The following is a 23,859-nucleotide window of genomic DNA, read 5'->3' on the forward strand; positions in this document are numbered from 1 at the left end:
GGTACAGGGTGTCTCATAAGACAGTGCAGTGGCCCAGGAGGAGGTGCCAGAGTACAAGGCCAGTACCTGCTCTTGGCTGCTTGAGCGTGGCCAGAGCCCCCACTGCACCCCTGGATATCGCTGGGCACCTGTGGCAGCCTGCTGGCCTCTCCAGGTTCTATTGCCTGCTTCCCCACCTGTGCCTCCCCAACCACCCTGCAGGCCCCAGCCCATGCCTGGGCACTCTGTCTCGTCTTACTGAGGATGGCCTCCTTCCACCCCTCTGCCTGGCCAGTTCCCGCTCATCTGCCAGGGACCAGACAACAGCCCGGCTCTGTCAGGTGGCACCTCCCGACCCCTCCAGTCCCTCCATTCTGAACTCTAAAGGCCTGTGCCAGCACCCGGCAAGGGGGCCTGCTCTGCTCACTTCCCCTTCAGAGCCTATGGATCAGCTTCCAGGGAAGGGTGAGCACGGGGCTGAACAGAGCGTCACAGCACCATGTCCTGCCCGGTGCGTTGCCACGTGTCTGTGAGGTAGACGCCCTCTCCTTCATATCCCCCAGGACAAGCTTGAGGCTCAGAGGGTTCAGGCAGGATGTCCATGTCCATTCACTGCCTCAGAAGAGGCAGGGCTGGGCTTTAAACACGTGGATCTGTGTCCAAAGGCCAGACACTGCACTCTCTCCCTTCTGACTCCCCTGGGATCGTTCTGGGAACAGTGCCTGCCTCTGCCCACCCTGTGCCTCAAAGGTCAGCCCAGGGCTGAACGCTCAGCCTCTGTTCCAGGAGCACTTGTATCAAAGGACAGAAGAATTTTCCCCTGAGGTTTCCTAAGGCCCAGAGCAGGCGCAATGAGCTCTCATGACCACTGGCCATTTGCCCAGAGCAAGCACTCCAGCCAACAAAGCCAGAGAGGCCCTCAGAGCCTGCCAGGGTCACGACACTCTGTACCAGCCTTGCCCAGTTGATGGAAGAGCTGTGCCCTCCCTTGGCAGAGCCCCCTCTGCATCGTGCCTAGCTGTGTGCCCTGGGACCCTCCAACCAGGACCCCTGCCAACAAGTCGCCTCTCCTAGATCCTGTAATTTGTCTAGTGCCACTTCTGCCACCAAAGCTTGGTGCGTCCCTCCACCTCTCTGGGCCTCAGTTTCTCCATCCATCAAATGATGGCTGTGATGATTGCTGCCCCAGTTTCCCTACGTGGGGGTGCGGCATGGGCTTCAAAGGAGTAGGCAGTAGGAAAGCCTGAATGCTACTCAGATGTCAGTTGTCTCCCTCCAGGCCTCTGTCTCATGCCCATTCAGGACTCTGCTGTCCCCGTCCTCCCCCATCCAGGATGGATGAGTGACACCAGAGCTCAGCCTTCCTCTCCAGTGAAGCAACCAGACTCACAGAGAACCCCACTGGGTCTAGGAGAGTGGCTTCCTGGGGCAGGGAGAGGAGAGGATTCTTGGAAGAGCTCTTTCTCACAAGACAAATCAAGAAAATGGGTTATTCCCAGGGACAAGCCACCTTCCTTTCGGGGGTACGTGCAGCTTTATGTGTAGGGAGGGGAGGCAAGCTGGATGAGCTGGTCTGTGCGGCCTCTGCCACTCGAAGGCAATGCAGGGCAGCGCTTAGGAACGGGGCTTGCACACTGCTTGCCTCTATCACCTTTTAGCTGTGGAATTTGGGTCAGGTTTCTTAGCCCCTTCCTCCCTCAATTTCCTCACCTGTAAAACGGGAGATGAGTAGCCCTCACCCCACCCGGTTGCTGAGGGTTTTAAATGAGAACATATATGCCAAGTGTTAGAAAAGGCCCGGCGTGTACTAAGTGCAGCCTCGGTCAGCGTTAGCTGTGAGTGAATAGGTGTGCGCCAGTCACCGCCAGCATGATGAAGCACTTTCTGGTGCCAGGGACGTCGTTGAGCACCTTTCCACGTTGCCTCACCTACTTCAGTGGCTCTGTTTTCGGCTCTGGTGTGTTGATGAAAGGTGGAGAGCACCAAGAGGCGAGACCAGAGTGTTGCTTGGGACCAGAGACATCATTCAGTGTCAGTAGAGTAAGTCTCAGCTCCAGCACCTGGCTAGTGTAAGAAGCTTCCTCGTGGAGAACGAACCTGAGCCGAGTGGGGAGTGGAGAGTGGTCACTGCAGGCCTGGGGCCCACAGGAGCATGCATCCCCAGGCAGCTGAGGACCAGCCAGGCTGAGCCTGATGAGGTGAGGGAGGGCCTGGGGGGTCCCCAAGGGACGGTCAGGGAGAGGAGCAAGCAGCTGTTTTAGGAGGGTGCCAGACCCGTCTCCAGCTTAAGTGTGTGAGTGGCTTCACCTGGCTGAGACCCTCGAGCCCCGCCAGCTGGGCCGACCCACAGCATCAGGAAAGCGGTCTGGGTTCTGCACACCCTTCCTTCTAACGGCTCTTACATTTTCTAGTTTTACTTCCTCATATAAGCTCCTGGATAATTTTCGTTAGAAAAAGTCGAGCCTCCTTTCAGCAGAGCTAAACTTAAAAGGACACAACTGTCACAGGCGGTGCCCTGTGGGGAAGAGGGCAGTGGGTACACCTGTTCTGGCCAGGGCTCAGGCACAGTGGGCTTGAGGGGGCTAGGTGGGGGTGAGGGTGGGAGCCAAGCCCTTCCTGACTAAGGTAAGCACCCTCCTCCCAGGGAAGCACCCCAAGGAGCATCCTTCCTTGGGAACAAAGAGGACCCTAGTAGCAGGCAGGGAGCAGGGCAGTTAGAGATGCAGGCTTTGGCATCAGACAGACCTAGGTTCCTGTCTCAGCTCTACCACTTCCTGGCTGTGTGATCTCAGGTGAGTTCCTTAACCTCTCTGGGCCCCACTTTCCAAACCGCATAACAGATTTGAGGCAGGCCTGTTGTGACACATGTAGATCTCCCAGTGCAGCTGCCAGGCCTCACACATGTCCCTCCTGTGATGTCATTAAGCAAAGGTGTCCTGTGGATTATGTGGCCCTCCCTGAGCTGCCCTGGAGCCTATCCTTTCCATGGGGCAGTAGGGCGGTGGCCTTGGCCCATCAGCAGTTATTTCCTCCCAGACTGTGGGCAGGCTGTGCCTTTCAAAGCCTCAGCCCTGCAGTGTCTCCCCCTCCCCTCCCCGCCCCCTCCCTGCCCCCCTGTTCTTTCAGCACTCTCTGTTCCTTCTCTCAGGCGGTGGATGAGCAGAAAAACAAATCAAAGTTGCCTGCATGTCCTGGAGCCCACGATGCTCCCACGAAACGATCCCTTGCTTCCCATTACCCACCCCAATAACTCTTGTATATGGAGTGTGAAATAATTAGCAGCGGCAAAAATAATTTAGGAAACAAGAAGAAACTAATTGTATAAGCTTGTTTGGGGAAAACACAGCCAAGCAAAAAACCCACTACACAGGGAGATGTGGACAGACCAGCTCCCCAGAGGTCAAGCCCTCACTTGGATCACCTGGAAGGATTCCTTGAAAGGTCCTCACTCAGGACTGGCTTCCTCCACCCCAGACTCCAGGAGGGGCCCACTGGTGCCACAGCCATGGGCCCCTACATGGGCACAGGGGTGACTTCCCAAAACCCATCTACCCCTCACCTCATTTCATGCCATCCCCAGGAGGCAAGAGGGCAGGGAGGAAAGTGGGAAGGGTGGTCCAGCTACCTGGAACAGTTTTATGCTCCAACATGGGCCTGGTGACCTCCCTGAACTTGAGCTGTGTCTGGGTAACAGGCCCCATACCTTGCAGGCCTGGAAGGTTCTTCTTCCCTCACCCGCTGCTGCTGCTGCTTGCCTTTGCCACTCAGGGTCCCCGGTCCCAGCAGATGCCTACCACCCATCAGAGAGCGGCAGCGTGTTAACGATATGGAGCTTCCCTGGGAAATGGAGAAAAACATCCGGTGCCTCGTGTTTTATGGCCCTTCTAACTTTTAAAAGTTTGATTCCTCCTTGAACACTTTTCCAACTCCTAAGCTCCCTCCTATCCTCCACCTCACTGCTCCTCACTTCCTGGGAGGTAGATGGCCAGGCGCCCTTGTTCCCATGTGACAGGTGCAAACGAGTGAGGAAAGCTCACCTTCCTGAAGGGACAGTTTCAAGATAAGAGAATAGGGACCAGAGAGATGCAATAATCTGCCAAAGGTCACGGTCATCAGGAAGGGCTTGCGCAGGGTTTGACCTGGGACTGCTGTTTCCCACCTTCCTTAACCTGCTGGACAAGTGACCTGGTGGCTCAAAGCACCTAAGTGGGTCCTAGTCCAGCATGGCCACGGCCTCCTCTGCTCCCTGGGACCCTGCCCAAGGCCCCTGAGACCCTTTCCTCTCATCTGAATGAGAGCTGGGCCCGGGGTGGGAAAGCCTCCTCTTCCCTGTCCCCTCCACTTAGATGAGGGGCTTTTACATTTGCATAGAACTGTGCTATATGGTTATTCTTGATGACAGAAATCTCACCTCTCTCCTTGTGAGCTCCTGGCTGCTATCTCCTGACATATCTTCCCTTGTCTGGGCCATTACGATAACCTCCTAATTTGTCCCTTGGCCTTCAGTGTTTCAATCTCAGGCCAGCTTCGGATCTGTCACTCCCTTGCTTTAAAACCTTCTGTGACCTCCTATTTCCTCCCAAATCAGCACATACTTCTTCACCTTGCCTCCATTGTGACATTGGTGTCTGTCATCCCCCTTGGTCAAGTCTCCACGTTCGAGGAATTTAAATGTTGGCTTCCTGGTGAGAAGTCAACTCACTGAGAGCAGACCTGGTATCATCCCTGGTTGTCCCTGCCCCTCACTCCCTTCATCTGGAATCACGGTGGTCCCTATATGGCCCTTAAGCCACAGCGACCTGGTGTCCATCTCCCCGATACACCGTCCCTGGTGAACAGCTTGGCCTGGAGGACGCCTGGCGCCTCACATTCAACCCAAGCAAAAGGGCACCCATTATTTGTCTACACCTGCCCTGGTCCTGGACTCCCTCACACGGGTGATTGGCACTTCCAAGCCAGAAATTTGGGAGTTCTATATTCTCCTCCTTCAATCTCATCTATCCCACCAACATCTCCAGAGTGGGTTTCTCCTCTCCACCCTGCCCCTGCCCAGTACAACTCCATCATCACTTGCTGTGTTTCCCTCTTGCTGTTTGCAAGAGTGGCCATCTTCTCCCCAGAGTTTCTGGGCAGGCCTCACCTGGGCTTCTCCCTCTCTTATTTCTCATCCCTGATTTGGCTGGAATCTGGTGCTGAGTTGCCCTGGCAGGTGAGACAGGGTGGGTTTGATCGGGGCACCTCAAACGCCTAAGACACCAGAGGCGGTGGAGCTAATGGAGATTCTGGTTGCAAGCACTGGGGAGGGAGCGGTGTGTGTGCAACATCAGTCTGGAATCAGCACATGGCCTGAGCCAGGGGAAAGCATTTGGAGGCAGGAGGGCGACTCCCTACAGGCAGGGCCCTCTGGGCCCATTTGCTGTGCTAATTGCCTGACAGAATTACAGGGCAGGTGTCCAGGTCTGGGGCTGTGGTCTCATCACGCACTCAGCAGCTGAGGTCTTTTGCAGGGTGGGGGTCGGGGGGAGTGCTAGGGAGGTAAGTGTGGAGTGGTGCCCCCCCCCACCTCCTGCAGGGCTGATGGATGGCACTAAGTATGCATCGGTGGGGCATGCCTGTACTCCAGGCTGACAAATGCCACAGGTGCAGCCGCAGGGGACGCGAGCCAGCTGCTCCCATCACATCTGCGAGTATGCTGTTCAAGGTCATGCTGTGAGCAAAGGTGGTCTGGTGGCCTGGGGGCTTGAAACCCCTCACTGCCCTTGGTGGGTCCTCTTAGCTAACCATGTTCTCCTGGCTGGGGAAGCAGAAGTGGGAGGTGGGGAGGGTCCTTTCCCTCAGGGACAAGCCGTGTCACTCTGCGTTTGCCAGCGCAAACCTTGAGATTTGTCTCTATCCTTGGTGAGAGAACAGCTGTCTCTGCAGTCTGCAGCTCACCTCCTCCTAGAATCACCTCTGCTGCTGCCTCCACCCGTTCTTCTGCCTCCTGAGATTTTTTCTGGTGCTGTTCCCACCCTGATGTGGTCTTTCCACCCCAAAGCCCCATCTTGCCATTTCTGAGGTCACACCAGTCTCCCCACACTGGCAGGGCTTAGGCTTCAGCCACTGAAGTGGACTTCAGTTTGCTTTTCCCCAACTCACTTATACAAAAATGAATTTAGTGGAAGAATGCCATCAATTTTATGTCCTCCCCTCCAATTAAAAAAATATTAGCACCTGCAACTACCTGTCTATAGTAGAATCTAGAGGATATTGATCTCACGTGGAATTAAACACTTGGACACTTCAGGTTCTGCAATGAGTACCATGAAACTGGGATATCCAGGCACTGGGTGGCCTGGCCATGTGGGAGAGCCATGTGTGATGTGGTAGAAAGAACCAGGAAATGGCATCTGAGTTTCTGGCACCTCTCAGTTGGATGGCCCAAGAGCTAATCTATCCGAACCTCAACTTTGTCATCTGTAAAATGGGGTTACAATTTATCAGACAGGGTAGCTCCTAGAATTAGGGAGGGCACGATACATAGTATGCACACAATAAGTGTTGAGTTAATATGAATCAAGTTGGAGACTTTGCAACAGAAAAGTCAGCCTGGAGCTTCACAAAAAAGTAAGAAGGTATCAGTCATATGATCCAGCAATTACACACAGCTATGTACCCCAAAGAAGGGAAGACAGGCATTCAAATAGATATTTGTACAAACATATTCACAGCAACACTATTCACAATAGCCCCCAAGTAGAAATGATCCAAATTTATATCAAGTGATGAATAAGCAAAATGTGATCTGGCCATACAATGGAATATTACACAGCTATAAAAAGGAAGGAAATTCTGCTCCATGCCACAACATGTACGAATCTTGAAAATGTGCTTAGTGCAAGAAGCCAGACACAAGAGGTCACATATTGTATGATTCCACTCATACGAAACATCAAGAACATGCAGTCCATAATCCCTTGAAACAGAAGGAAGTCTAGGGATGGCCAGGGACTAGGAGGAGGTAGGAATGGATTAATTGGTATGCTCTGTTTAATGCATATGAGGTTTCTTTTCGGGGGGATACAAATGTCTCGGAACTTGATGGGGTGGCTATTGTACAACATAGCGATTGTACTAAATGCCACTGAATTGCACATTTTAAAATGGATAATGGTTACTTTGAAAAAGAAGAGGAAAGGGAAGAAAGCATCAGGGGGAAATTAACACATTAAAGCACACGGCATTGCCCTCTGTCCCCCACACAGGAGCAGAATATCCTAGCCTGGATTTTCAGGGTGCGCCAGGTACGCCCTTGCCCCAACCCAACAGAACATTACTTAGGCCTAGCTGGCCAAAGTACTGCAGAAACACCATCCTTCTTCCCCAGAGCTGGCATGGGTCTGCCGTATAGGGATGGCATCTGGGCACTGAGGGTGCCTCTGCTCTGGGGTTCTCATACTCCTCCAGGCCTCCTTGGTGACCCCAGCAGAACTCCCTCCGCCACAGAGCAGGCTCTGGGCCTCCCCCGGGACATGAGGCCCAGACCCCTTTATGCCACGCCTGCTCTCCTCAAACTCAGCCTGTGACATTCTTGGTCTCACACACCCATCTAACACATCTCGTACCCTGTACACTGCCTCTGACTACCCAGGTGTGAGTCTCCCCCAAACTGTGAACACGCAGAGGGCAGGCACACAGGTCTGTTCATCTCTGCAGGCACAGAACACTCATACCCATCTCCGGCTGGTAAAAAAGGAGAGTGGGTCGTGAGAGAAGTTGCTGGATTCTTGTTTCCCTCGTGGCTCTCTGCCTTTTTTCTTTTTCTTTTTTTAACCTGGAGGGAATACAACTTCAGCATCTCCACCCACTTTATAAATACTTTGACAAATGGTTTCTCTCCTGCCATGCTTACCCCAAGCAGGGGGCATCTGTCATTTTGGAAGGCAACTGTTTACAGCCCTTCTGACCTTTCATGCAGAGTCAGCGGCTGGGGGGCAGGGGCTGGGGGGTGGAGGAGGGGGATAGCCGGGCCAACTGCAGTTCATCAGGCCCAGAATTTAAACACAGGAAGAAAGAAAGAAGGAAAGGCAGAAAAACCCTACACAACTCTCAGAGTAATTGCTGTCTCCTTGGCAACGAAGCAGCAGTCTGGGGACCTGTGCTCCTGTATCCTTGCCTGGGCTGGGAAAGCAAGGGACTGCCGGGAGGGAGGGTGTTTTCCACCCTCCAGTGGCATTCTGAGGAAGGACCTGTTTTCAAGTCACTCCTCAGCCCCTTTACTGTTCCCAGTGTCTCTCAGCTACAGTTCATACTTTGCTGACGAGCGTCCCAGGCACTGGGAAGAGCCAGGCATCTAGGTGGGAATCACGCACAGAAGCACGGTCAAGAGGACCCACGGTCCAAGACGGCTTCCTGCTAAGCCACAGCACCCCGTGCAAGCCCTACCAAGGGAGCTTCCTTTAAGGCAGTTAAACTCTTCCTCTTCCTCCTCCTCTTCCTCCTTCTCTCTCTCCTCTCCTCCTCCCCCTCCTCTTCCTTGCCTTGGTCTTCTTAGGAAACCCCCTTCTCCCTGCAGAAGGACTTACTGGCCTTTGGGGACCATGGGTGCATACTGGCAGGAGCAGGGAGCTAATGGCATAAGGAAGGGGTTGCAGAGGCTGGGAAAGGTGGGGTGGGGTCTCCCCTAGGGGTTCAGTAAGAGAGGAGAAAACTTCCACCTGTCCCACCACCTGCCACCCACCTGAACTGGCTGTGGTCTCGCTGTGGAGACCTCAAGGAAACAGAGACCCTCCCTTCCATGCTCCAGTATGGATCCCTTCATCCTCCAAGGGGAAGCTCTAGTTTCCCCTCTTCCAAGAAGGCTGCCAGGGCTGCTCCAGCTGTAATGGCCTTTCCCTGCCGCCTGCCAGGCTCTCTCATTCAGTGCTTGTCTGTCATCTGGAGGTGGGGTGGCCCCCCAGAAAGGGTAGGAGCAGCCCAGGAGTGGGAGCAAACTTCATCCTTATGGGCGTCTCCGTGGTCCGGTAAGGGTTCAGCAAGCGTGTGTCTGTGGATGAGAGGCAGTGTGAGCTTCCTGCAGTTGGAGCTCTACTGCTCAAAGAGAAAGCCTCCGAGAACCCCTGGCCGGGGCATGGGCTGCTGTTACTGAGCGGGTTTGATTTTCTCCATCCTTACATTCGCTTCACCAACCTTCAGTTTCATCTACCAGGCACTTCACACTGCTCATTCCCACCACCAGGCCTGTGCTCATACTGCCCCCAGCCTCCAGAACGAATACTCTGCCTGGTCCTTATGCTTAGGTGTAGCCAACCTGTGCTCTCAGGCCAAGTTCCAATGCCCCCTCCTCCGACGGAGCCTCCCGTAAATGCTCATGAACCTTTCCATCCCTTGTTGGCTATGGCAGTTACAGTCGTAACTACCTCTCCCGTGTGTCCTCTGATTGGTTCACGGGGACCTGAGTTTGTCCCTTCGTACGGGTGATGTGTAGGTGTGCGTGCACGCACCTTTTGATAGGTATGGAGCGGGCATCTCTTAGGTGATGGTTCTGCTGAGCCCAGCAAACATAGGAGATGCTCAGGGCAAGTCCCTGGAAAGAGGGGGACATCGGTGTGTCTAGTTGACAGCTCCTCTTGGTCCCTCTTTCTGCATTTGCCCCATCTGACCCGGCCAAAACAACCACAGCCCTTATGCTCTCTGTCCCTGGTGTTCAAGTGATCTGCTCTTGGCTCCTCTACCCACATCTGAGGGGCTCCTTGGTTAAGCACTGAAAAGATGACCTCCTCACCACTCCGTCAGGAAGAGGGTGTTATAGCAGGAACCGCAGCTCCCTGTGAAGGTTTTCTGGCCTTCACTCGGTTGGCGGGTTAGGGCCTCTCCATAGTGTGGCACATCATTGGCAAACACTTATTGAGCAACTACTGTATGCATAGCTCAGTGCTGGATGTTAAACGGGGAGAAGGGAGCTTTCTCCCTCTAGCATGGTATTGATCTTAGGGGGCTCAGAGTTCACTTGAAGAGGGAGGTAGATCAGAAACAGACAAATCACATGAGAGATAAGGGGGGTTGTGAAACTGCCTGGGCCAGGCATCTGAAACTGATCCGAAGCTGACCCATTGAGCTCTTGGTCCCAAGCCAAGGAGCCCCCCTGGTGGTAAACAAACAGTTTAAGGAAAGCACAGGGAATTAGAATTTTAAAAACCTTCCAGTGGTAATAAAATCTGGGGTGTAAAATGGGTTAGGAAATTTATTTTTTCAATATATGATTTTTTCCCCCTCTTCTCTGAAAATCCACATATCTATTCCGCTTCAGGTTGGGGCTCCTTTAAACGGTTTTATTAAAAAAATCATTTACTGTGGGCTTTTCAGTTCAACTTTAACTGGACCGGGTGGAAATTAAAAAAAGGATATTTTAAAAATAAATTATATAAATTACAGCCCTAATTATAAAGGAACTTTTAAAAATGTATCCAAGCATTAAAAGAAAATCTTTCTTTAAAAAAATGCCCCATTTCCCTGTTCCATTGCAGGAGCATAATTTAGATACTTTTAACAAATCCTCGTCCTTTGGAAGAAGCGGGCTCTCCAGGCCCATTTGCCTGTGTCTCTTTCTGCGTGCTATTATTATTTGATAACTTTGGGCTTAAATCTGCATGAGAGCCAATTATCTCTCTTTGTCATCAAGCAGGCTTGCTGTTCGGCAGTGGTTTTTATAGTACAGTAAAAGCCTTCCAGAGCCTGGAGGAGGTGGGTTTGTGGTTCAGATTACACTCCATCTTGCCTCTCCCAGTGACTTCCCTTATTCCCTTTTTTTGTTTTTGCTTTTCATCATTTCCCGATGCGATGCAACAAGTTTTCCTCCCCCGGCTACATGCGTATCTCTGCACCCCCGCCAGCCTTCTGCCCGTCCTGACCTCCTTCCTTGAGGATCTCATCCTCTCAAGGCCTTTTTCCCTTGGCCAAGGCTTCCCGCACAGAAGTAGTAGGAATTGGCGTTTCTTGGCCCACCCTCCAAAGGGAGCTTAAAGCACGAGTCATGAGTCATGCTCTCTTTCCTTCTGAACTAGTGGAGGTGGCATGGTGAGAACAGCACTGGAGGGAGGCAGGGACCCCTCCTTCATGCAGCTGACAGTCTGAAGGGAAGGGTAGGGAAGGCTGGTGCCGGATCAGTGCCTCAGCAGTAGTGTTAGAGACAGGGGTGCCGCCCTCCTGCCTGGGGCCCGGAGAGTTCTGGGAGAGTGAGTCCTGGCTGCTGCTGCTCTGGCTGCTTCACTAGGGGAAGAGAGATGATGATCGGAAAGGGCAGATGGAGTTTCACAAAGCAGGTGGGGATCCCCAGCTTGAAAAGCCTGGACTGGGTGGAGAAAAGGAAAGGCGTGCCAGGGCACGGGAACGGCCTGAGCAGAGGCAGGACCCAGGGTGGATGATCTGGATGAGGACACTTGATCCCATGGGAAAGCAGGGATTCGGTCTGCTTTCTTTACTGCCGGGACCCTGCCACCTGGACTGGGCTGGGTACCTGGAGGCCCTTGATGCCCTTTGGTGGAACGAATGAATGAGTGAATGAATGGATGAATGAATGAATGATGAGGGTATGAAGGGAAAGGGGAGAGAGGCTGGAGACGGATTAGGAGGGTTTAGGGTATTAGATCTTTCTGGTTCTCAGGTGGAAAGATGCCTCTTCTGGCAAAAAATCATTTCTTGACTTTGCACTCTCCTTAGTGCAGAGGCCCCAGCCCCTGCCTGCCCGGTGCACCACGCCTTCCCCTCTGCCCTCTTCCAGACCCGGGTACGTGCTGTTCCCTCTGCTGCAGGGCTCTGCCCCACCCTCCTGGACCATTCTTCCATCACTTGTAGACATTCTTTCTTCCTGGAGTTCCTTCTCGAGCCCAAACACCAAGTCGGGTCCCCTTCTCTGAGAAGTTTAGCACCTGGGGTACGTCACTGGGATTCTCCTCCTTGGTTCACCTCTTGACCAACCTTTCCTCCCCCAAGAGCTGCACTGGCCTCTGTTATCTCCATGTGAGACTGTGGAGCCCTGGGAGGCTGTGGCGGCTGCACCATCTACTTTTGGCATCGCACATGCACACACTCCCCAGCCCAGCATGGCGATTGGTGGGGGCAGTGGCTCTATAGGTCTCTCCCTTCCACCTAGTCCCCAGTAAGCCCCGACGGCCGTGGGGCTTAGTCGTTGCCTCTTTCTGTTCTGGTTGGAAGGCTGGCATCAGTGGCTGAGAGCCCTGCCCCTCTTCCCACTTGCAGAGTGCCTGGAGCCCTGGCTTTCCCAGCAATGGGCCAGCTGTTTGCATTTGGAACTGGGGTGCAGGTGTGTTCCTGCTGGAGGGCACTCATTTCATTTTTCAAATGAGGGCTTCCTGGAAGGTGATGGGAAACTCCACAGTTTTTGCAGGAGGTACTTAGGGAGAGGTGATGTTTCCAGAATGGCTACAGGCAGAGGTGATGTGTCCTCCCAGGAGGTGCCTGGTGGAGGTGAGCTCCATCTGCCTTCCCCACCACTCAGCACACTTCGGAGACAGTGCCCTCTTGTGCCATTCTTCTGTTGCAGTTTTAGCAGGAAGTTCACATGTCCGGGAAACCTCTGTGTCCCTGGGGCAAACCAGAATGCTAGTTTGCCGCTTTGTCTGACATATTTCTCTAACTGTCTTCAGGGCGCAGAGCCTCCATTTGGCTGTGAGAACCCCTTTCCCCACCTTCTCTTGCCTCCCTCACTGTGGGGGGTGACCAATAGAGCACAGGTTGGGTGACTGAGACAGCTCTAGTTCTGGGTGGGTATATGCCATGCGGTGACCGTGGCACTTTGCTCTGTGGGAACTCCTGAGGCCAGGGACAGGGAAGGCACCTTCAATCCCAGGTTTGCACCCAACACCCTTACACAGGATTCTCTACAGTAGATTGCCTGAGTTCTTCTAGAGGCTGGGGGTCGGAGGGGAGGGAATTACATGGGTCGGGGGAGCCGTAACTGGGAAAGTTTGTAATGGTATAAAAGATAATGCTATGACCGTGGAGGTCTCTCAGCCTCTGAAGTGTGGCCACCATGTCTGATTGGGTGGGAGCTGCCCCCACCGGGCCCTCCACTCTCCCTTAGCTGGCCACCCTGCCATTGATTCAGGGCCAGCGACTCTTAGGAACTCTGCAGCCCCCTGGGAAGGCCTGTTTGGTGCCTGCTCCCTGTTCCCTGGCCTCCCTGCTGGCTGGCAGGCAGGCAGGCGGGTGGGCGGGCAGGGAGAATATTACCCCTAAGATAAATGAAGAAGACTTTCAGCCCTTATTGGATTATAGTTTTTATTGAACTTTATAAATTCCAATTAGCAGACCCCTGGGCAATAAGCGACACGCAGCCTGTGGCTCACTTTATGGCGTGATTATGACCCTGTTTATCCTCCCCTGAACGAGAAGTATTAATGGAGGAAACGAAGGAAAGGGGACCCAAGAATACATAAAAACAGATATTGGTGACACAGAGCTGAACAGACGGGGTCAGGGAGAGAAAACAACCTCCTGGCAGGCCACGGGGCACAAAGGACGAGAGATTGCGAGAAAGCCATGTGCTCAGAGCCAAAGCCCGCTGGGATGCCCTTCTGGTTTCCCTTCCCACACAGAGAGCCCGCTCATCCCCCACTGGCTGCCGGGCCCTGGAGAGCACCTCCCACCCTTGTCACCGGCAAGCTATCTTGTTCTGGCTGGAGTTTGATTTACGAAGCGCAGGGTCCTGCCTTGTGCACCGGGCAGCCCACTGCCTGCCTCATGAGGCCCTGACTCTACAGCTCAGCAGCTGGAGGGAGAGCCCAGGGGTTCCTTAATGCTTCAGAGGAGTCCCTTGCCCTTTGAGAATCTGAGGGACGCTGAAGGCATTCTTCCTGGAAAAATGTCCCCAGTACACACACAGGCACGAATATACCCACACATGTAGGCATACATGCACACATATGCCATTTTCATACAATTTTAGGGGATCACGAGATCTCTTAAAACTGATCATGGTCCACCCCCTACTCCACCATCCACCACACCCACAGGAGGCTGAGAGCATCAGATTAAGACTCCTTGAGTTTGAGGGAGCCAAGAACTGTCTCCTGTTACTTCCCCTTGGAGGTGCTAAGAGCCCACAGAGAGGAGGGCAGTGTGGGAGCCTGGCCAGAGCAGGGCTGCCGCCCTGGCCCCAACTGTGTTTCCTCTCTTCCTGGATGCTCAGGTTTGTCCCCACTCACTCCACTTTAAACCTTTAATAGCTGGGCCCCAGAGCAGCGGGTGATGAGAAGAGAGGGATGGGGTGAGCCTGGTGGGTTTCTGAGCCAACAGGGTTAGTAGGGATGGCCACACTCTCCCAGATCCAAACCCTCACCCTCCCATGACTTGCTACATTTCCTGGGAAAAAGAAGTGTGCTCAAGGATGGCATACCTTCCTCATTTTGTCTGGCTTCATTTGTACCTCCCTCCCCCTTCTCTGGGTCATCTTTCTCCCAGCCTTTGGTGGAAGATTAAAAAAAGAAAAAAAAAATTCTCCTATCAGCATTTTGCCGTTGTACGGAATCACTAACACAGAAGTATCCGAGGAAGCTTTTGTAGTCTGAACAGGATGAAAAATGCTTCAGGTGTTGATCGTCTGCTGTGGTATGTAAGTAAGATGCTGAGATCTGTGTGCAGCCCAGAGCGTGTCTATCCGGCTGGGTCCATTCAGGTCCCTGCGTCTCCCCAGTGGCCTGGGCCTCGCCCACCCTCTATGCCTCTGTGATTTATGGAGCCCTGATAGGCCTGGTCTTACTTCCGATAAGAAGTATGGGAGGTTTATAAGCCCCACCGTCGTGAACTACCATGACCAGGACTTGCCTGATTCTTCGAGAGGGAGAGGGAATGAACGGCAGAAACTGAGCAGGGATTGGGGCCTGGGCTGAGGGGAAGATTCCTGGGCTGGAAGCCTGGGGAGAGACCAGGTGTTCTCTTGAGCCTTGTGAGGGGGTTACTGTGGACATTCAGGCACCAACATATTGTTGCTTCCACATCCTTTGGGTAAGGTAAGGGTTTCCAGAGAGCCAACTTGAGGCCCTTGGAGGAGCGGAGGCCTGCAGACCAGGGATACTGTCTCTCATGTTCCCTAGTCTGTACCTTCTCCCCTCAAACCCTGGGCGCCCGGATTAGCTGAGCATCACCCCAGAAGAGTGGGCTGCTCATCCCCCCCAACCGAAGCTCCCAGGAACAGCCCCTCCTTTCTGCCTACATTACTGTCCAGCAGTGCCAGGGTTCCAGACCCGGAGCTGCAGAAACCACACCTGGTGCTGTATGTGTTTGCCACCTTTCTCGGGTCGTGCCCAGCAGTGTGTGAGGTACACAGCGTGTGTCTTTTCATTTGCATTTTATGGTGTAGACATGAAGGCCTAGACAAGGACTATTTGGTCGGCCATTGTCTTATAGCTGAGCAACTAAGGGAACAGATTTTGGAGCTGGTCTCTCAGATCTGGATGGGCTTTGGGTTACCTGTTGACCCAGCTGGCAGAGGGCTATAGACTTTGGGCGGTTGCATGGAAAATAAAGTTGAGTTTTTTCTGCATAGTTGAAGGCAGCTGGGTGTGGGTGGCTGGGTAGGCAGTGGGGACAACAGGACCTGAGAGAAGAGCTGGGAGCCCAGGAGCCACTGCTGCTCCCTGGAGGCCTCATCTAGCCTGGGTGGCACTTGGGAACAAAAAGGTCCATTTCAGAAACCCGAGGGCTTAACTAATGCTGATGGCACCACCTCAGGCTGGGGCAGGGGCTTCAGCCCAGGTTCTAAGACGTTCCTGGGATTATCCCTTCCCACCCAGAGAGAACAGTTCTTGGTGGTCACTCTATTCCCATCATACTGCCATGCCCCTAATAGATGTTTAGTCCATGATTTAAGTAAGAAGAGTGTCAGTGCCAAAGCCTCAGGTGTCAGAACACAGGTAGAGTGAGCAGTGGGGGCTTTGAGACCATGCTGGCACTTCTGCAATCACCAGGAAAGCCCTTCTGTCCATGGCCAAGGCCCTGCAGGCCCCTCTTCATGGGGAGGAGTCCTTCGAAGACCAGGGGATCCCTGGGATCTTTTGAAACAGATGAAGAAGCCACCTTCCCGAGCAGCCTCCTATAACTGGGGATGAGGGGGAGGATGGGAGTATATCAGGGAGTCACGGGGCACACTGGGCAACGTGCAGAGAGCCCTCACAAAGCGCAGGCTCACCTCTGCCACCAACAAGCTGAGTGACGGTGGCCCCATCACTCCCCTTGCTGGGCCTTCCTTTCCTCCTAGCAAAGTGACAGCATTGGCACGGGGGATCCCCAAGGTCCGTGCCGAGTCTGAAATCCGCCAATTCCCCTTCTGATGTTTCAGGCACGAACACAAATGAGCACGTATGGAGAACTGTGGCAAGTAATAATGGCCCCCCAGCCCCCGCCCCAAGCACACACGCTCTTTTTTCTCTTCATGCCCCTGTAATAGATCATACAGGATGGATTACATTAATTTTCTATAAACTATATCAACTCGAGTGACATGTCCTTAAGGGTTGGCTGATTGATATCTACAATGCGGTCTTATAATCTAAAATCATATTAATATTAATATTAAAGATTTTCTGTCCTTTACGCGCACCATTAAATCTGGAGTATAAGGTGAAATTGACAACATACATTTTGACAGCTTATCTATAATAAATATGCAAATCTTGATGCCCACATGTCATCACAGATGCACCGCAGCTCTCTGAAGATCAGAGCGTGCCTGTCTCCCGCGTGACATTTTCAGCGGACGATCAGAGCACACGTCTGGGCGGCAGGAGCAGCGCTGGGTGAGCCTTTGCCGGCGATGACCCTGGCCTCTCCTGTCTGCCTATGAAAACCTGTCCTTCATCCTGCCAAGCAGGCAGGAGGGCCGAAGGAGTGACAGTCACAGAGAGCAGGGGACACCATCTCACGTACCCCCTCTGGAATACGGGAAAATCGAGTTCCCTCTTTATGAAGTCACAAAGGGACTTGCTGTTTTCTCCAGCCACCTGGTTACAGCAGGTTATCATCACACAGCACCAGTGAGTTTAAGAATTGAGGCTCCTAAGTTGGCAGCCCAGGGGTCAAACCCCATCTCTGCCACTAACCTCTGCTCTTAACCTCCTGTGGCCTCTGTTTCTCCATCTGTAAGAGAAGAGAAACAGCACCTCCCTTCTGGTAGAAATGTGAAGACTGAAGGAGTTCATGGAAGCAGGTGGCCAGCACAGAGTGGTGAGACCTCACTAAAGGGCAGCTCTTGGATTATGTTCTAAATTGGTCCCACTTCTTATGATCCCTGCAACCTCTTCCTGTCCTTGTATGCCTGCCCTTGCCTTCCACTGTCTACCACTTAGCACAGTGACCAACTTGGCTTCTTCTATGCTGGCCTGCACCAGGCATAAGCCCCAGGCAGCAGGGAGCACACATCTTCCTATGCCCCTAGCCGGACCAGGACTCAGGGAGAGAGCTGACACCGATGGGGGATGGACTGAGATTGGGATTCGGGAATCAACCACAAGGAGAAATATACTTATCTGTCTGCTAAGACTCTGCCAGGTGGACAAGATAGGGGTGTGTGTGTGTGTGTGTGTGTGTGTGTGTGTGTGTGTTGGAGGGGGCAATGAATCATATCTGTAAAAGTCATGATGCTCCTCACTCACATTAGCAGGGAGATTGAGAGAAGAGCTGAGGGAGGGCTCTGAGGAATTTTCAACAGGCGCAGGATTGTTTGTTTGACAGAGCCCCAGGCCATCACGGAGGCCCCATCCTCACTTTACACCTGCTGATGGGGCAGCAGGGCCCACTGAAGGCCCTGGGGCCATATCTCTGCTCTCTGGCTTCCTTCCAGCCTCTCTGAGCTCACTCTACAGGGTAACTTCCAGTCTCCCAGGCCCCTTCATCAGTTCCATCCACCTCTAGTTTTTGGCACTGCGTTCACCCCTTCCCTGTCCCCCTTCCTCCACAAAACCATCCCAATCAGTCCAGCCACGCTGAGCTCTTCTGTATCTGAACTCTGCTGAATTCTCAGTGTAAAGAACCACAGGATGATGTAACGCCCCCTTACATTGTTCTGTAATTGGTTGGCAGTGCACAGGTTTGTTCTCTACAACTAGACTGGGAACGTGGGGGTGGGGACTGCTTAGCTTTCCTCTTTCTGTTTCCCTGAGGGCTCACCGTGTGGCAGGGCACATGTGCAGATGTGCTGGGTTTGGGAGCCTTCAGCCCTCCGATCAGAGTAGGAACAGACACAGGGACCCCATGGATCTGCAGAAGCATTAAGAGAGGTGTTGGGCAGCTCTTGAAAGGTCAGAGTTGATCTGGATCCACTCACCCTCTTTCGGGTCTCTTGGGGCCAGGAGCAGGGCTCACAGGGACCCCAGATGTTCTTCTGGGGTATCAGGAAATCCAGTCATACCCCCTACCTCCCCTGCAGGTGAGGTCAGTGTCCTGGAGGAACCAGTGTCATCGTTTACCACTTGGACCCACCATGTGTTCCAATCCCCGGGCTGCCCCAGCTCTGAGATCCTGAGACACACAAGCGCAGTTCTGACCGAGGATAAGAAGTTTGGTGATCCAGCCTGGGGAGACAGGCTCTCTGGGGGAGTACCGCTAGCCCTGTGCGGTTCTGGGAAATTCGGGCACTTCATGGGATGCTCATCGACAGACTCCTGCAGCTCGGGCTGTGGGCAGAATGGGGCCTAGGGGCAGGTGGAGACCCCCATGGTTTGCTGAGAGGACTCCCACTTGGACGGTATTTTGGCTGCCCTGCTCTTTGTCTCACAAAGTCTCTTGCCACCACCTCCTGGTCCTGCATCCCAGTGCGGAACATGAGTCTCTACACCGTCTTTAATAAAGAGCCACAAACCAATCATCTACAGGTAATCACTGAACAAGAAGTGAAGACAGGAGGAGTGGAAGAGAGGACAGTGTATGGCTTTGGGCAACCCATTCAGGCTCGCCGAGCGTCCACAGTGTCTGCGCTGCATGGGCTGGCTGCCGTTTGCTTGTACGTTTATTCCATCTTTCAACACATCGCCACTGTGAATGAGCTACACGAAGGAAGCCGGGTGCTGTGTATCGAGGGGAGTGGACAGCCCCTGCCCTGCACCCATGGAGCCTGTCTTCTGGGCTGTTGAGGAGGTTCAATGAGCTAATATTTGATTATCACCTGGCACAGTGCCTGGCATACAGCAATACTCCATAAATGTTAGTTCTCTCTGCCTTGAATGAGTCACATCTGGTTGGAGAGAAAGAGCCACTTAAAGTAGGACCAGAAAATATTATGGGGGAGGGAGAGGTAAGGAAATGGGTCAGGCTGCAGGGGTGCCTGTGTGAGTGGTGTTGGTGGCTGCGGGGTGACAAGGTGGGTGGGAAGAAGGAAAATGGCCAATTACAGATGGCTTCAAATGCCAACCACAGGAATAAGGATTCCATGGTCTTTTAAAATCCCTTTCTGTCTCCCTCCTCATTCATCTCTTCCCTGCCCTGCCTCTTTGCCGCCACCTCCTCCCTCCTTGGCTTCCTCCCTCCTCCTTCCCACAATTAACCCCAGGCTGTCGTGATTGCTCCCCGAGTTGACGAATGTCTTTCCTCTTTCCCCATCCCCCCCTCTTTTTTTTTTTTTTTTTTATTTGTGTTGACTTGACTTGACAAGCCCTAATCCCTGACTCAGCTCCCACTTCTTGTTAAACCAAAGGTAAATTCTCGGCCGGCGGGGCGGCCTGGAGCAGGAAGATCTAGACCGCGGAGCAGCCGCGGGAAATATTGATATTAGCCGACCTCTGGCGCCGGCCGCCCGCGGTGAAAATAGGACGCGGGGCCAATCAATTACCGAGCCATTAAGGGCAGGGAGGGGGGAGGAGAAGAAAAAGAGTGGGCTCCTCCATCCGCCTCCCCCGCGCCGGCCATCGCCCCCTGGGGGTGGCGAGCTGCGTCCCGCGCTCCGCTCCCGCTCCCTGTGCGCTCTGGCCGTGGCCCCCAGGGGGTCAATGTCAGTGACCTCAGCAGCTGACAGGAGCCCCAGCGGGCCGGGGTTGGGACGCTCCAGTCTGGCGGCGTGGGTCCATCCCGCTGTCGGCTTGCCGCTGTCTTTGTCTGCGCCTCCCTTCCTCTCCCCGGGGCTTCTCGATCTCCAGCCCTCCCTTTCTCATTCTGCCCTCCTCCTTTTTCTCTTTGTTAAAACCTCTCCTCTTTCTTCGGTGCCTCCTGCTCGTGGGACCACCCTTTCTGTTGTGTTTCTCTGCCTCCCCTTCCCTCCTGAGCTGGCCACAGGGTGGCTCTAGCTGCCCGTCGCCCCTGAGTGCTCCAAGCCCTGTGGTGACTGCCCCTGCCGCCTACAGCCACCGCCAGCCTAGGCCAATGGCCCTCCCTCCAGACTTCATGCCCATTAACACGTGTCTTCACCAATAGGAACCAACATCAGGCCCTTCTGATTTGGGGTTAATGACTTCTGGGAATCTTTTCCATTTTTAACTTGTTCCTTCTAACTCAGACAATAGCCCCATGTTAGGAGAGGACCCCCACATCTAGATGGGGAGACAGCTGTGCTCACCGCAGACAGAGCCTTTTTGCAGGTGGGTTTCCAGGGTGTGTGGAGGGGGTGGGAGCAACCTTGCATGTTTGTGTATGTGTGGGTTCTGGGTGTCTGTGACCAGGTTTGTACAGCTGGAGGGGTGTGTAGGAGCCAGACATGTTCTCCATGGGAACAAGCTTTTGTGTGTGTGTGTGGGGTGGGGGGGGGGGTGGTGGAGAAGAGAGTCTTCTGGTTTCTTGAGTTGACCATTCCTAAAGGGTGGGGAGGGAGTAGGCTCATTTGTCAGGTGTGGGCTCATTTGGTGACTAGCTGATTGGTCTATAATATCTCCTAAAATTTCCATAGGTTCTTAGATGAGCAAATGAGATTGATGAAATTGAAATTTATCAGGTATGGTGTTGGCATTGAGTAAATAGTACTTTTTTACTTTAAAGAAGGGTCCTGCATTTTTTAATAATAAAAATCCCTTTTGCAAGTTCCCTTGTTCACAGTGCTCAAAAGGTGGCCCCAGACCTGCAGTATGGGCCCATGGGCATCAACTAGGAATTTATTAGACATGCAAAATTCTCAGGCCTTACCCATCTATTGAATCAGAAACTCTGGGGAGGGGCTCGGCCATCTGTGTTTAACCAGCCCTCCAGGGGCTCTGAAGAGCACTGAAGTTTGAGCATCACTGACCTCAATTATCCCCGCAGCTCTGGAAGGTAGGTGGTGTGGAAATGATTGTATCTTCTCTTTAGCTCTGGAGGAATAGTGGCAGAGAACCGCGGCATGGCCAGACAGCAGCAGGGCCAGGAATAGGACTATGCCTGGTCTTAGGGTGAGGCAGCCTTTTTAAAGGTGTTAGAAGGTACATTTTATTTCAACTCACAAGCACCCTTCAAAGGAGGTAGATATTATACCTAGAGAGGTGACTGACATCTGCCTGGCTGTGAGACTGCTTATAACCTGTGGGGACTGGCAAGGATTTTCCAGCTCCTCTAGCCAGTGCTCCGTGCTTGGGAGGGGGAGACTTGGGCTACAGCCACTTGCATGAAAAATATAACTCTTTAAGACTGATTTTTAGTTGGACCATTGAAAGCAGCCTATCGTAGAGGGACATCTTTCATACCAACAGCCCACCTCAGGGTTATGTGAGGTGCCCTCTAAAATATAGACTGTAGGTCCCCCTTCTGACAAACAGGTTCCAAAACCCAGAGAGAAGGGATTTTTAGGCCCTTGGGAACCTTCTGGGGAAAGATTTGGTGCCCAGTGGGTACAGTTTGAGCCCCAGCTCTGCCCTTTATGGGATAGTCACGCAACCTGTCCATCCTGAAAGAGCTTGACTTGTAGCACGTGGTCACCACCCCAATGTTCTGAGAGCTCTGAAACAAGCCACCTTGCATCCCTGGGCCTCAGTTTCCTTATCTATAGTGTGGAAAGTTAAACTAAAAGGCTCTCCGTCTGTAACAAACCATGGTCAATACTCTTAACGTATGTGAGCCCCACATAGCATAACATCAGGAGGACCCTGCACCCACTGCACATGCTCTTTCCACTGTCCCCACTCCTGTTTCAGGAAGATGAGCCAAGCCCTTGGCAAATGAGCGCAAGTATCAAGAAGACAGCAAGCTCTGTGCTTCGTAGAGCATACCAAAGCCCAAAACGGCGCCTGAACTCATCTTTTCAACCCACAACAATGTCTGGCTACTGGAAGCCTTGCCTGCAGAGGTGGCCAGTATGTGTACCCCGCTGGACAGGGGTCACCAGCAGGGGCTGACTGAAGCTGACAGGGACCTTGAGCCTCCTCCAAACCCTTTTTACCCTATATGACCCAGAAAACAGAATTAATTAGAATCTTCCATTTTCTGAGAACTTGGGTTAATCAAGGTTTATGTGTAGAATTTCCCCTCCCCCAAAAACAGCAAACTGAACTGATGTTTCTATGAAGAATCCAGTACGTAGTGAAACCGCTGGTGTAGGACCTGATCCTTAGGGAGCTGGAACATCAAACCACGCTGGGAGACACGGGTTTCAGTCCCCTGTGGGAAAACAAACCCATAGTGGGGTAGATGGGGAGAGAGTGGATTTGGGTTGGCTTCCCAGGATCTGGGAAGGAGCAGGATAAAATGTTTCCTATTGTCATTTGTCATCTACAACAGACCATCTCTGTGCATTTTCCTGCTCCTTCCACAAAAGTGCTGCCTCCAAGGAGCCGCCCTGGCTATAGACACCTGACATCGCTCTCCTTGACCTTTTACAAGCCTGTGGACTAAACCACTCAACTTCACTCTTGATTTCAGACTCTCCCAAGTGGCTCCTTCTCAGGGTGTGTTCTACACCCCAACTGGATTTTAGATTCCTTTAGGCTGGGAGAACTCAGGGCTTCAGCAGAGTTTAACACACTGCAGCCACTGGATAGATACACTTAAAATCACAGACAGGAAGAGCTGAAGGGATCCTTACAGATCAGCTAGTCTGACCTTCAGGTCGCAAATGAGGCAGCTGAGGCCCAGACTGCAGGGTGACTTGGTCAAGGCCTCATATCTGGTGTCAAGGCAGGAATAGAAACCCAAGTCTTGACATAAATTGTTTTCTGGGTAGACACAATGTCAGTAAGGAGTTTGGGAGAATAGGGCTCCAAAAAAATTAATGAGAGCTTAACGGATACAATCTCTTTGGAAGCAAATGTCAGTCAACATGTACAATGCTCAAATCTACTGAAATAATTTCACTTGGAAGAATTTATTCTACAGGTGGAAGCGTGCCTATGTGCAGCAGATGTGCACAAAGATGTTGATTGTGTGTGATTTGTAATAAAATAAAACAAAACTAGAAAGAACCTAATTGTCCGTGGGGACCTGGCTGTGATAAATTACTGAGTATCTGGACAACTAGATACTCTGCAGCTACTAAATGGAGTAAGTTGATCCTCAGGCATGCTGACTTGGAAAGGTCCGAGATCTAATGGAAAGTCAAAGGTCAAGGTGCATAGCAACGTCAGGAGCATATTCCAATTCCCACAACAGAAAGTGTCTGTGGGTGTGTTTGCACGTGCCTGTCTGTACTTGACATATTTCCGGGAGAATGCCCAAAAAACTGCTCCTTCTGGTGAGTGGGATGGGGTCTCTAATGGGAGGGAGAATCCCGCTTCATTATATACCCCTTTGTACTTTTTACTGTGTGTGGGTTATTTTTATAATAATAATTTAAAAACCTCAGCACCCCAGCCTCCTGGTTCAGCATTTCCCCCCACTGTACCAAACCATCCCTTTTGCCGTTATTCTTCTGTAGATCAGTAACTTGGAGTCTAACTGACATAATTTCAAGTAGGTAATAAACAAAAAACAAGCCATCTGCTCCTAGCTCATCGCTTTATT

General features: G+C 52.6%; 1 protein-coding gene and 1 long non-coding RNA gene across 15 annotated transcripts in view; one reads left to right on the top strand and one right to left on the bottom strand.

The window, feature by feature from the left end:
- Nucleotides 1-23,859, bottom strand: part of CELF4 (CUGBP Elav-like family member 4) — a 296,488-nt gene that overhangs the window by 235,929 nt on the left and 36,700 nt on the right. The gene's annotated exons all lie outside the window — the stretch shown is intronic.
- Nucleotides 16,976-19,194, top strand: LOC122232423. Its single transcript, XR_006209766.1, has 2 exons — nucleotides 16,976-17,199; nucleotides 18,401-19,194. It is a non-coding gene; the product is annotated as an uncharacterized LOC122232423 (long non-coding RNA).

Source organism: Panthera tigris, chromosome D3, assembly GCF_018350195.1.
Source record: "Panthera tigris isolate Pti1 chromosome D3, P.tigris_Pti1_mat1.1, whole genome shotgun sequence".
Classification (NCBI taxonomy): Eukaryota; Metazoa; Chordata; class Mammalia; order Carnivora; family Felidae; genus Panthera; species Panthera tigris.